Source organism: Polyodon spathula, chromosome 23, assembly GCF_017654505.1.
Source record: "Polyodon spathula isolate WHYD16114869_AA chromosome 23, ASM1765450v1, whole genome shotgun sequence".
NCBI lineage: Eukaryota > Metazoa > Chordata > Actinopteri > Acipenseriformes > Polyodontidae > Polyodon > Polyodon spathula.
Window position 1 is genome coordinate 1,536,485 of NC_054556.1, and position 12,516 is coordinate 1,549,000.

The window sequence follows — 12,516 nt, forward strand, 5'->3', positions numbered from 1 at the left end:
CAGTAAAGGTAGAATGTATTTTAAAAACGATAAATAAATTTAAAAAAAGCTTTGTTTTGAACTTTGTTCTTTTTAAATAATAAATAATAAAGAATGGAAATGTGATCTGTGATCTATTATTATTAAATAGCTACCACTGAAATACTGGTCCCTGTTTGGCACCTCATTCTAAAAGATCTGTTCTGTTTGGGGTTTGTTCTCCATGTGATTGTGTACAAGTTGATCATCTTAGGTTGTTTAAAAATGCTGGTGTGCATTTGTGCTCAAGTTTGTGTTTTTTCAGCATGTCTCTGTGTGCTTGTGGACCAGTGGAAGGATTGAAGCATGATTTGTATCAGATATGAAGTTCATGACAGCAGCAGATCGCTCTGCACAGAGATGCAATCTACAGCCTGCCAGAGCATGGGCCACTTTATATTCAAACTGCTAGCTTTTCTTTTTTTTTTATTGCAGAAATATTTAGGAAAAAATAAATGCATCGCACACCCGTTGTAAAAGCATGAGAAAACTGGATAAAATTGCCATGCAGATTTACAGGGTAAAACTTTCATAAGGGCTGTCCTCTCCATGGTTCTGACTCTCTCATAGGGGGAAAGTAAGTGACTATCCAAGGGTGCCTAGCTCCACTGTCTTCATACTCAATACAGCACAGTGATCTTCCACTGCTAAATGAGGTGCGCCCCATTCACACTCAAGCACCCCAGCTAGCCGAGAGGAGTGGCTGTCTGGTCTGTCTGCTGAGAGCTGGGCTGGAGGCTCATCCCTCACTGGTGCAGCATGACCCCTGCAGAGCCCTCAGGGCGGCAGGGTCTGCTTTGTTTCTTGAATAAGGACCCCAGTGTTTCTTTTTAGCGGTTGCTCAGCCTCGTTACCTGGTGAAACTAACCCACAGGTTTCTTTGAACTCTCTTGGTCTGTGTCCTCAGACTCAATGGCAATACTGAGCAGGAGATAATAGCTTGGGGTTGACCATGACTTTCACATTTCACTCTTATGTGCAAATTGGCTGGACGGTCCTTATTTCTGATGTGCCTTCTGACCACAATAGAAGAAGTGCAGTTTCTATCTGTGCCCCCTACCTACCCTCAGAGAAGTGAGATTTCTAATCCATCCCTTCAACATCTCTCTGTCATTCAATACCAAAGACTTCCAAACAGGTTCCTATAATACTTACTGTGTGAAATCATTTTACTGTTATTAATTAATAACACATAGATTATCCAAACGAACCAGCATATTCTCTGTGTATGGGCCCCACCTCCTTGATATTGCGAGTGTTGTTCAGTCAGATCACATCTGATAGGAAATATTTTGACACACGTTCTGCTGACAGAAGAGCCTCTTATCTCCCCAGTGGCATTACTAGTTGTGCATAGGAGATAAAACAACCGCTGATATCTGGTGCAAACCTCTGTGATTCCAATCTCACTTCTAGGAACACGCTTTCCTGCAGTAACCACTCGCCACTGTGAGCACAGCACAACCGCCCTGCTTGTGTTGCGCACAGCGGCTTCGGCAGGCTAACGGCTCTCAGGGCAGCGCTGTCGAGATCTCCAGAACATTACCAGAGCCAGGAGTCATCACGAGCCGGGTCAAGGGCCACATGCGGCTCCAGGGAGCCCATGCTGTCAGGACCCTGTGTATCTCGGGGCACTCGCTTTTCACATGTCTAGTTTGCAGTTCACTCCAGCCTACTCCGATGAAGCCCCTAGCTGAAATGCTTGTCTATCCGATAAACCCTTTACTGCTGAAAGTACATTAATAGTAAAGTTGCTCAGTTGTGTTGTGATTCCCCCTCATACTTTTTTCCAGGGTTATACAATGCATTGTATTGCGGGTAGGAGACATTTCTGCTGATTGGCCTCTTCTTGTCCGGGAATTTTTCTGCTGTTCTTATATTTCTTATGTATTGTCCATAAATAAAAAATCAGCACTACCAACTTCATTAATATTATACTTGTTAATATAGATAGTGGTTGCAAAAACACAATCATAGTCTTTCACATAGAAAAGTGATAGATACACACACACACACACACACACACACACACACACACAGCTGAAACCAAATGAATAACATGCTCTGGAAAAGGAAATGAAATTGAAGCTGATGTTTCAGCAGATATCAAGGATATCCGCTAAGAGATAAATTAATAATAAATAAAAACCTTGCATTGGATTCTTATCTGTAGTGTATCTGTGCTAGTGCACACACGCAGCACATACAGACATGATCTGCAGTGGTGGTGAGGCTTATCCTTCTGCTCGTACTGTCGCCTTGCAAGGGTTAGGGGAACGAGGCCAGGCAAGGAATCAGGGATCCGCTGAAACAGAGATGCTCCCGAGGACCTTTAATTAACAAAAATAAAACAAAACAAAAGATTTTTAACAAATAATAACAAGTTTTATCTTCCAGCAACCCACCGCACCACACCGCACCGCACAGCACAGCACAGCACAGCACAGCACAGCACAGCACCGCACCGCACAGCACAGCACAGCACAGCACAGCACAGCACAGCACAGCACAGCACAGCACAGCACAGCACAGCACAGCACAGCACAGCACAGCACAGCACAGCACAGCACAGCACAGCACAGCACAGCACAGCAGCACAGCACAGCACAGCACCGCACACAGCACAGCACCGCACAGCACAGCACAGCACCGCACACACAGCACAGCACAGCACAGCACAGCACAGCACAGCACAGCACAGCACAGCACAGCACAGCACAGCACAGCACAGCACCGCACAGCACAGCACAGCACAGCACAGCACAGCACAGCACAGCACAGCACAGCACAGCACAGCACACAGCACAGCACACACAGCACACAGCACAGCACACACAGCACAGCACAGCACAGCACAGCACAGCACAGCACAGCACAGCACAGCACAGCACAGCACACACAGCACAGCACCGCACAGCACAGCACAGCACAGCACAGCACAGCACACAGCACAGCACAGCACAGCACAGCACAGCACAGCACAGCACAGCACAGCACAGCACAGCACAGCACAGCACACAACACAGCACAGCACAGCACAGCACAGCACAGCACACAGCAGCACAGCACAGCACAGCACAGCACAGCACAGCACAGCACAGCACAGCACAGCACAGCACAGCACAGCACAGCACAGCACAGCACAGCACAGCACAGCACAGCACAGCACAGCACAGCACAGCACAGCACACAGCACAGCACAGCACAGCACCGCACAGCACAGCACAGCACAGCACAGCACAGCACAGCACACAGCACAGCACAGCACAGCACAGCACAGCACCGCACCGCACAGCACAGCACAGCACAGCACAGCACAGCACAGCACAGCACAGCACAGCACAGCACAGCACAGCACAGCACAGCACAGCACAGCACAGCACAGCACAGCACAGCACAGCACAGCACAGCACAGCACAGCACAGCACAGCACAGCACAGCACACAGCACAGCACAGCACAGCACAGCACAGCACAGCACAGCACAGCACACAGCACAGCACACAGCACAGCACAGCACAGCACAGCACACCGCACAGCACAGCACAGCACAGCACAGCACAGCACAGCACAGCACAGCACAGCACAGCACAGCACAGCACAGCACAGCACAGCACAGCACAGCACCGCACGCACAGCACCGCACCGCACAGCACAGCACAGCACAGCACCGCACCACAGCACAGCACAGCACAGCACAGCACAGCACAGCACAGCAGCTCCTTCCTAAACCCCGGTCTCTACAGGACTGAACAGACAGGCCAGGTGCTCCCTTTTATACACACCTGCCTCATTGAAATCACACTGAATAATTCATTCACTGAGTGGATCTCCAATCAAGGTCCAGAGTTTTCTCCAGTCCACATTCTCACATGGAAATGAAGTTTTTCAATGAAGAGTCAAAGAGTTGCTGCATGCAGTACATGAGCAACACCCTGCTCTACGTTCCCCACCGTTCCCTTATTCACTCCACAGGGCTCAAGCTTGAAGATAATGTGGCTTCCCATGCAGATTAGCAGACCTGAGCAGAGGGAAGCCTGCCACAGACTCGTCACTGCCACAATCCGCTGGAACTCACTGCTGTTATCTTCTTCTTCTCATCCCTGTGACAGGCCCCGCTCTCTGAGGAGAGGGAGGGGCGAGGGGGGGGGGGGTCAACGAGGGAACGCACAAACACTCATTCTCAATTACAGGCAAATCCCATTTCATTGAACCTCTCCATCACTCAAGCAGTTGCTTTCTGAAGAGAGAGGGAAGGGGTTGGATCCCCTGTCAAAATGAACAAGCCCTGCAAGCATCACAGCTGAGGACTGAACCTTATTATGCATCATTCCCTCGATCACTAATTCCCTGCCCACAGTTTCTCACGATCATTTCTGTGCCAGTCACATAGGGACATAGTAATAGGGGATCAATGCAGTGTTAGGCAGCCTTTCACCTGGGTCACAAGTGAAATTATTTTGGGGGGTCTTTAGATTAGTTCTCAGTGTAATTAAACCAGAACACAAATAACAGCCAGTCAGGGAACAGATCAATTATGACATGGTATCATGTGCTATAGCACCGCATAGCGTAGCACGGTATTTTGATGCAGTATTGAGAACAGCACCCTCTCTGCTACTGTGGTGCTTTCATACCATCGCCAATATGAACATTCTGCTGGGCTCATGAAAATTCACTTGACGGTTTAAATGTTTGCATTTAGTTTTAAACAGTCGTCTTTCTTTCTGTCTTTATCGCAGCTTTGTGCTCACACAGTGTGACGAAATGTTTAACTCTTAATGCAACAGATTCTTTTAAATAATAAGATAGGTGCCCCTCATAAATGAACACATCCCTGCAGAGAAGCTGCCAGCACTGGTCCCGGGCCTGGAGTTTCATTTGCATTTAAAGAAAGCGCTCCAGCCAGTCAACATCCATCAGGGTAGTTTGTCTTTGTTGAGCAGAGGTCAAACCGCTGAGCAGCTTTTAAGTGTGAATACCCTGCCATCTTAAATCAATTAGTGGGGTCTGAGTAATGATCCTCTCTGCTCTTGCTAAACCCGTTGACTGGGATTAGTAGCTGGACTCCACGCCTTGTTTGCAGAAAGGAGGGGGTCCTGTGTGGAGCGGGGAGACAGGCGCTAGGAGGCACACAGCACAGTGTTTGATAGTGTTTACACACAGCAGGGGAAAGAAAAGGAGCTCAGGGTAAAACAAACAAACAGACAGAGATGATAGAAACACACAGCAGGGAGGATAGGGCTGAGTGAGGGGCTCGCAGAATGAAACATTACAATGAGAATAATAATAATGAGAATAATAATGAGAAGAAGAAGAAGAAGAAGAAGAAGAAGAAGAAGAAGAAGAAGAAGAAGAAGAAGAAGAAGAAGAAGAAGAAGAAGAAGAAGAATATGATGAGGAATACTGCTTCTGCTACTACTACTAATAATAAGAATATATCGATCCTTCTGTCTTTCTATCTGTTTATATATCTTTAAAAATTAAGAAAAATGTAAGCAATTCAAATCTATCTATCTATCTATCTATCTATCTATCTATCTATCTATCTATCTCTCTCTCTCTCTCTCTCTCTCTCTCTCTCTATCTCTCTATCTATCTGTTTGTCACAAATGAGCATGACCCATCGATAGATCTTTGTCACTGTTTCCAACTTGTTTTTAACCCAAATGAACCAAAAATATATCTGTATAAAAACACATATTTGTTTTTGTTTTTATCACAGAGCTTTACTACACATGGCTGGGATGAGACTACATTTTAAATATCTGTCAGGTTAGTATACAGTAAAACAGACTAGTGTTGGTACAGTGGAAATAGCACCACTACACACGACTAGCTGATAGTGTGTGCTGGATTTGATTGTTGTATAAATGTAGTGGTGTTTTAATCTGTATTGTGATTTTTATAGGTGTTTGACAGATGCATAAGCAAATCTCGGAGAAGCTGCACAAATATTGAGCAATGATTGTCCAGCAAACACAGCAAAATCAATGTAGAGTAAAGACGTTCCTGTTAGCTGTCATGGCAGAGCTGTACTGGGGCTCACCTACAACATTCTGATAATGCATTGCAGTTTTCTACGCTATTAAGTTATTCACGTCTCGTGCACTTATTTAAAAAAAAAAAAAACAGGACAATAGAAATAAAACAAACATCCAGCAAACAGAACCACATTGTTGAGCTGTGCGTTTGTGTCCGAGAGGAGCTCTAATGTAAACCAAATGCTCATCCATCTGATAAGACCCCATCAATTAAGGTTTGAAATGAATTTCAGGGGGAATGACGTGCAGATGGAAATGTGCTGGCCCTTCTCTGCCTTGTGTGATCCCCAGCCCTCCCTCTTGCTCCATTTGTAAGACATGTAGGGCCGTTTCTTCAAAGCATTACCTCCCGTCTTTAATTAACTCCTGTTTTTTTTTATTTAAAGGATTCCATGTTAATGATTCAAAACCTGAGAAACAGCTTAATTGTGCTTGACAGCCCTGGAGGGTTTCCCTCGCTGCAATCGCACTGTATGCTCTGTGCCAGACAGGCTGGCTCCTGTAGCGAGATGCCCAGGACAGTGCAGGGTCAGCCAGAGCCCCAGGTACGGTCTCTGGGTGTGGGCCTGTGCTGGGAGGTCAAGAATGAGTTAATTAGGCAATAACACCTGGTGATTACCTGGGCATTGTATGTAAATTCAAACACTGGATTGAGGTTTTGTGGAATTGTAATTGTGTGGAATTGTAATTGTGTGGAATTGTATTTTATGGAATTGTAATTGTGTGGAATTGTAATTGTGTGGAATTGTATTTTATGGAATTGTAGGTTTTTAGGATTTTGCATGACTGGCATTACACTGTTGTAAAAAATAAAAATAAAACAATACTTAGTGTTATAATGTTTTAACCTGCTCCTTTGTGCTGTACCCTGCTCCTTTGTGCTGTACCCTGCTCCTGTGTGCTGTACCCTGCTCTCCTGTGTTGTACCTTGCTCCCCTGTGCTGCACCCTCACTCCCCTGTGCTGCACCCTACTCCCCTCTGCTCCACCCTACTCCCCTCTGCTGCACCCTGCTCCCCTGTACTGTACCCTGCTCCCCTGTGCTGCCCACTGTAGAGTTGGCGCTCCAGGGCCTGCAGGTGTCTCGTCTCATGTTCAGGTGTATGTGTTCAGGGGTGGTTTCACTGGCACAAGCAGGCCCTTGTCTTGCAGACTAACAGTTTCAGGCCAGCATGCCTCTCTGGTTACCTGCTCAATAAAGGGGGTCAGCGTCTATTGAGGCAGGAGGCTAATGCGGATTCAATACCGCGCCAGAGCCATTGAGAGCAGGCCTGCCATTTGCATTGTGTGTGTGGAGTCTCATTATCTCCATTGAGGGGGAAGAAGAGTTTCATTGTGGGCAGGGAGAGGCATGAATTTGTCTTGTTTAACAAACCTGCAATTATTCAACTGAGCTGCGGGCAGACTGCCCGACACCTTGAGAGAGGGAGAGAGGAGAGGAAGAGAGAGGAAGAGAGGGAGAGAGGGAGAGGCAGACTGCCCGACACCTTGAGAGAGGGAGAGAGGAGAGGAAGAGAGAGGGAGACGCAGACTGCCCGACACCTTGAGAGAGGGAGAGAGGAGAGGAAGAGAGAGGGAGAGAGAGGGAGAGGCAGAGGGAGGGAGAGGGAGAGGGAGAGGGAGAGGAAGAGAGAGGGAGAGGGAGAGGGAGAGGGAGAGAGGGAGAGGGAGAGAGAGGAGAGGAGAGAGAGAGAGAGAGAGAGAGAGGGAGAGAGGGAGAGAGAGGGAGAGAGGGAGAGGGAGAGGGAGAGAGGGGAGAGAGAGAGGGAGAGAGAGAGAGGGAGAGGGAGAGGGAGAGGAAGAGAGGAGGAGAGGAGAGGGAGAGAGGGAGAGGGAGAGGGAGAGGGAGAGAGAGGGAGAGAGAGGGAGAGGAGAGAGGAGAGGAGAGAGAGAAGAGAGAGAGAGAGAGAGAGAGAGAGAGAGGGAGAGGGAGAGAGGGAGAGAGGGAGAGGGAGAGGGAGAGAGGGAGAGAGGGAGAGAGGGAGAGGAAGAGGGAGGGAGAGGGAGAGGGAGAGGAAGAGGGAGAAGGAAAGGAAGAGGGAGAAGGAGACTGTAGCTGCTAGACACATTCATAATGGAACTTGTTTTGCTTTTAAAAAGAAGCTCAGTGAAGTTTATATATACGGACAGCCATGTAGTCAATAGACAGTGAGTTTTTGCAGATCTTGGGTTTAATTAGCTTCACTTCCCTATCTCCAGAAATACAGTGAATTGCAAGCTCTCCTTCTGTATTTAAAAATAAAGGCTTTCCTCAGGATCTAACTCCCTGATGCAGAGCCAGGGTGGTGAATGTGCTCTGGCTGTAAGGTGGGATGGCCTTATACACACCTAATAGATTGAGAAGGTTGCCAGGCCAGTGCAGCTCATCTTCACTTCATCCCCACACAGAACTCAAAACCACAGAAGTCCCTTCAGTAGCACAGTACGAGAAAGGGGAAGGAAGTCTTTAAAAATACAAATGCACATAAAAATGGGTATTTAAAGGATAGCATGACTTCCCTCCTCTCTCTCTCTCTCTCTCTTCTCCACTGGCTGCCCCTGTTAGGTTCCCCCAGTTAAAGCAGGGCAGAGTGTAAAGAATATGTAAGCATTGTAAAGACCAGAGAGGCACGGTAAACCTTACCGAAAACTAAGTTAAACTATATAATCATTGGAAAATACTGGGGGAAAACTGCAAAAACACAGTGCAAATTTACAGTGGTAAACTTTGACAAGGGTGCTCATGCACTGCTGGTTTTAGACACATGCAAGGGAAATTTGCATTGATTGATGCCTTTGTGATGCTCTAGTGCTCTGCAGATGCTGTCTTCCAAAGTGCTGACCACATTCTCGATCCTAGAGCCAGTCTGCTGTGATGATCAGTTACCCTGACCCCGGGTTCAAGCACTAAGCTCTCACCTTGTCTTAATCCTCCATTCCAGCCTGTTTGAGTGTGAAAGCTCTAACCCCAGCCTTTACCTTGATGCTCACCCTATCCCCCAGTCAAATGAAGAGACCTAAGCAAAGCCCCAAGCCTGCTGCAAACTCTCAACCCTAGTCCTAACCATAACACTAACCTTAACCATAACACTCAACCACCCATCCGCGTAAACACTAAGTCAGAGGGTATAGGGTTGACAGCAGTTTTTAATCAACCCATTTTAAGGTCATTTTCCCTACATGTTGCAATCACTTTTAAATGTGAGTGTCATCTTTAAACATGTCCAGTCTTCAGTTTGCTGTTTGGCATGATGGGAAATATTTCAAGATGATATTGGGCACAAGCTGGCTTGCATAGGATTCGATGCACATGGAAAAAATGACTGTGGCAGCAGACAAGCTCTGCAAACATACCCCCTATGATAGTTCCATTGAAGGTGAAACAACTTCCTGAATATTGCATGATTGTCTCCCATCCTATAGAGCAGCCTCCCCGCCCCCGGTCCTGGGGACTCCCTGTGTGTCTGCTGCTTTTCATTCCAACAGAGTTCTCGCTTACTTAATGAGACACTTCATTGAATTCGACATTTGCTTCATTCGACCTTTTTGATTGTTTTCAGCTCTTAAACAGCTGCAGAGTTTGAGTTAGCTATACCATTTTTATAAGTGACTTGAACTCTGCAACTGTTTAAAAGCTGAAAACAATTACAAGTCTAATGAAGCAAATAAGCAGTTCACTTAAAGGTGCAGTTCAGAAATAGCTGGAATGAAAACCAGCAGACACAGGGGGTCCCCAGGACTGGGAATGGGAACACTGCTATACACCCTTGACTCATGACCACAGCAATCTAAACCAGCCTTTTCCATAGATGCTGTGGAAGGAAATCCCAGCGGTAAACATTTATATCAGGCAAGAAGTGAAAACCCACCAGACAAACACAGACAGACAGACAATTCACTCAATTCAATTGCAGCATCTAGGAAAGAAAGACATTTCTTTTTTAAAAGTAATTTTATTCCATTTCTGTTCTAACCACAAAAAGAAGCAATAATTATGACGTGTAACCGCTGCTAATAATATGAAACCGCCCGATCTCTGTTTCAATAGACACTTTGGGTGCTTTTCCCTCGAGGCAAACATTTACACCAGCAGGCCCTGCATTTGTTTTTCCTTTCTCTCGTCTTCATAATAATACTTCATAAGTATTTCCTGTTCCAGTTTCTCACTTCCTGTTTTCTATGCTTGGAAATAAATGTGGGCTCGCTGAGGCTTATAGCAGCTGTGCTGGGGCGGAGGTCTGAGACACGGGGCCACAGGACCACCACGTGGGGACAGACCTTTAGGGGGGTGGCAGTCCCGTGGTTGCACAGTCTGTTATAGAATATTGCAATGGGAAAGCTGCAGTTTACCCCCATGCTATTCTCATTGTTATAGCGCACTATGCCTTTGCCATTGTATATGATGGTTTGTTTTTAATATGCTTTGGAATGCCTCTGCCGTGCTTTATCACACTCTGCTGTGCTCTTACTGAGGGCAACTTTTATAAGGGGTTACCTGTTTGTTGAAAGAATATCTGCAGATAACGTGCATCAGACTAGGAAGTCCAGCGATGTGATCAGGGATGTTAAAGTAACAGGGTACAGCACAGAGGAGCAGGGTACAGCACAGGGGAGCAGGGTAGAGCACAGGGGAGCAGGGTACAGCACAGAGGAGCAGGGTACCATTCCTTTAATGAGAACCAGCTTTGTTCTGAACGTCGCATTGAGCATGTACAGCCATGTTAACCCTTCCCCTCAAAGATTTTGATATTGGCAGGTGCTTGCAAAGTGAATACAAACATATCTAGAACAGAATTGTGGAGATGTGTCAGCAGCATTCAGATGATCACTTTCTTAGAAAGCTGCTCGCTTGAGTGCTGAAACCAGGGAAAAATCCCTGACTGCTTCACTTGCTAACATCTCATATTTTCTGAGAAAGTGCTCTAAAATACGCGAGAAATGCATGTTCTTACACACAGGGGAATTGATCAAAAGTAAAGGAGCATCACAGTCCCAGCCCTGTCTTTCGATCTGAGTGCTTTAAACCCAGAGATACGCCTGCAGTGCAGGAAGCAGCTTGTAGCATATTGTATCACTTGGGCATTACTGAGTTAATTTCCCTGCAGCATGCTTTCATTCACACCACGCAGCTCGCTGGCCTGTAATTAGATTGAAACTGCTACTTATAGAGCTGTTACCTACAGTTACAGCGCACTCTAACTGCATTATCCGCACCCGTTCGCCCTAACCATGCACTTTCACTGCGCTCTGGTTTGCACGTGTCCCCAGTCTGTTTCCACACTGCGTTGCACTGGCCCTTTAACAATGAGGTTCTGCTGCATGCTGTACTGTTCCATCACCAATCTGCACAAAGCTTGCTGTAGAAGGCGTCCAATAATGTTCAAGCATTTAGGTGCTGCCTCTATTTTTGGGGATGGCAATTGTATTTCTCCAAAGCAAAGTGCTTTTTAAAAATAAATAACTCCGATTATTTTGAAGGAGCACAATCCATGTCAGTGATGAGAAACATTTGAAAATAACAGGGGCTGTTTGCCAGCTCTGAACTGTATTTCTTGTGCTTCGGTTCTGGTAAAATGAACAGCTTTTGGTTTGTTTCAGTTCCTCCTTAACTTGTATTACAATCCAAAGCTTGTCATGTACTAACTATAAGAATGCATTGAGTGTGCTGGAAGAGAGAACGGTCTCCCGTTCCAGTTTAAAAAGCTCTTTCCACATTGGCTCTACTCAGAAACCATACCCCTGAGCACAGTGCAGTTTAATCATGAGTCCTGACTAGAGTTCCCACCTCTGAGATACAAACCACCACATCTGAAAGGAAGGGGGTTGTTAGAAGTGTAATCTCTCTAGAAATTATCCAATAGAAAACACTGATAATATTACTACTCTAGTATTGAGAACAGATTCATATAGTGCGTGTTGCAGTGATATTGGAGTGTGATTTATCAAAGCTGTGCTCAATGTACAGTGCTGGCATTGAGGGGCTGCTGTAGAATCTACATGGGTGTGGAAGCATAACATTAAACACGAGACAAGATTAAAAAACGGGCTCTTTTAGTGTCCCGGCAAGACATATTGAAATCCTGGGACACCCTCCTCAAAACCGGGATGATGTAGGGAAAGCAGGGTCAGCTGGCACCCCCAGCCCTGACTGGAGTGAGTGGTTTGAGTCACTTTGCTTCCTTCAACATTCCCATTGCATTGAAGAGACAACATTGCATTAGAGAAAAACAGCCCACAACAATGAAAACACAGGAGAGTTAGATTTCACGAAAAAACAAAAGCATTTTATTATTTTATAGCAATGTTCACGCTCAGGAATATGATAGAATACACTTTTTACAGACAATATATAAACATGTTGTATGCATTTTTATTATTATTATTATTTTTACCAATAACTTAATCTAGCAATCAAAACTAATGTGGCAAAACAAGAAAGAAAAAGAGAAAATACTGCAGAAAAATTAATAATAATAA

General features: G+C 45.9%; 1 long non-coding RNA gene across 1 annotated transcript; it reads left to right on the top strand.

The window, feature by feature from the left end:
• Window positions 1-5,409: 5,409 nt before the first annotated feature.
• LOC121297857 lies at window positions 5,410-6,921 on the top strand. Its single transcript, XR_005947231.1, has 3 exons — window positions 5,410-5,511; window positions 5,743-5,792; window positions 6,448-6,921. It is a non-coding gene; the product is annotated as an uncharacterized LOC121297857 (long non-coding RNA).
• Window positions 6,922-12,516: the final 5,595 nt, after the last annotated feature.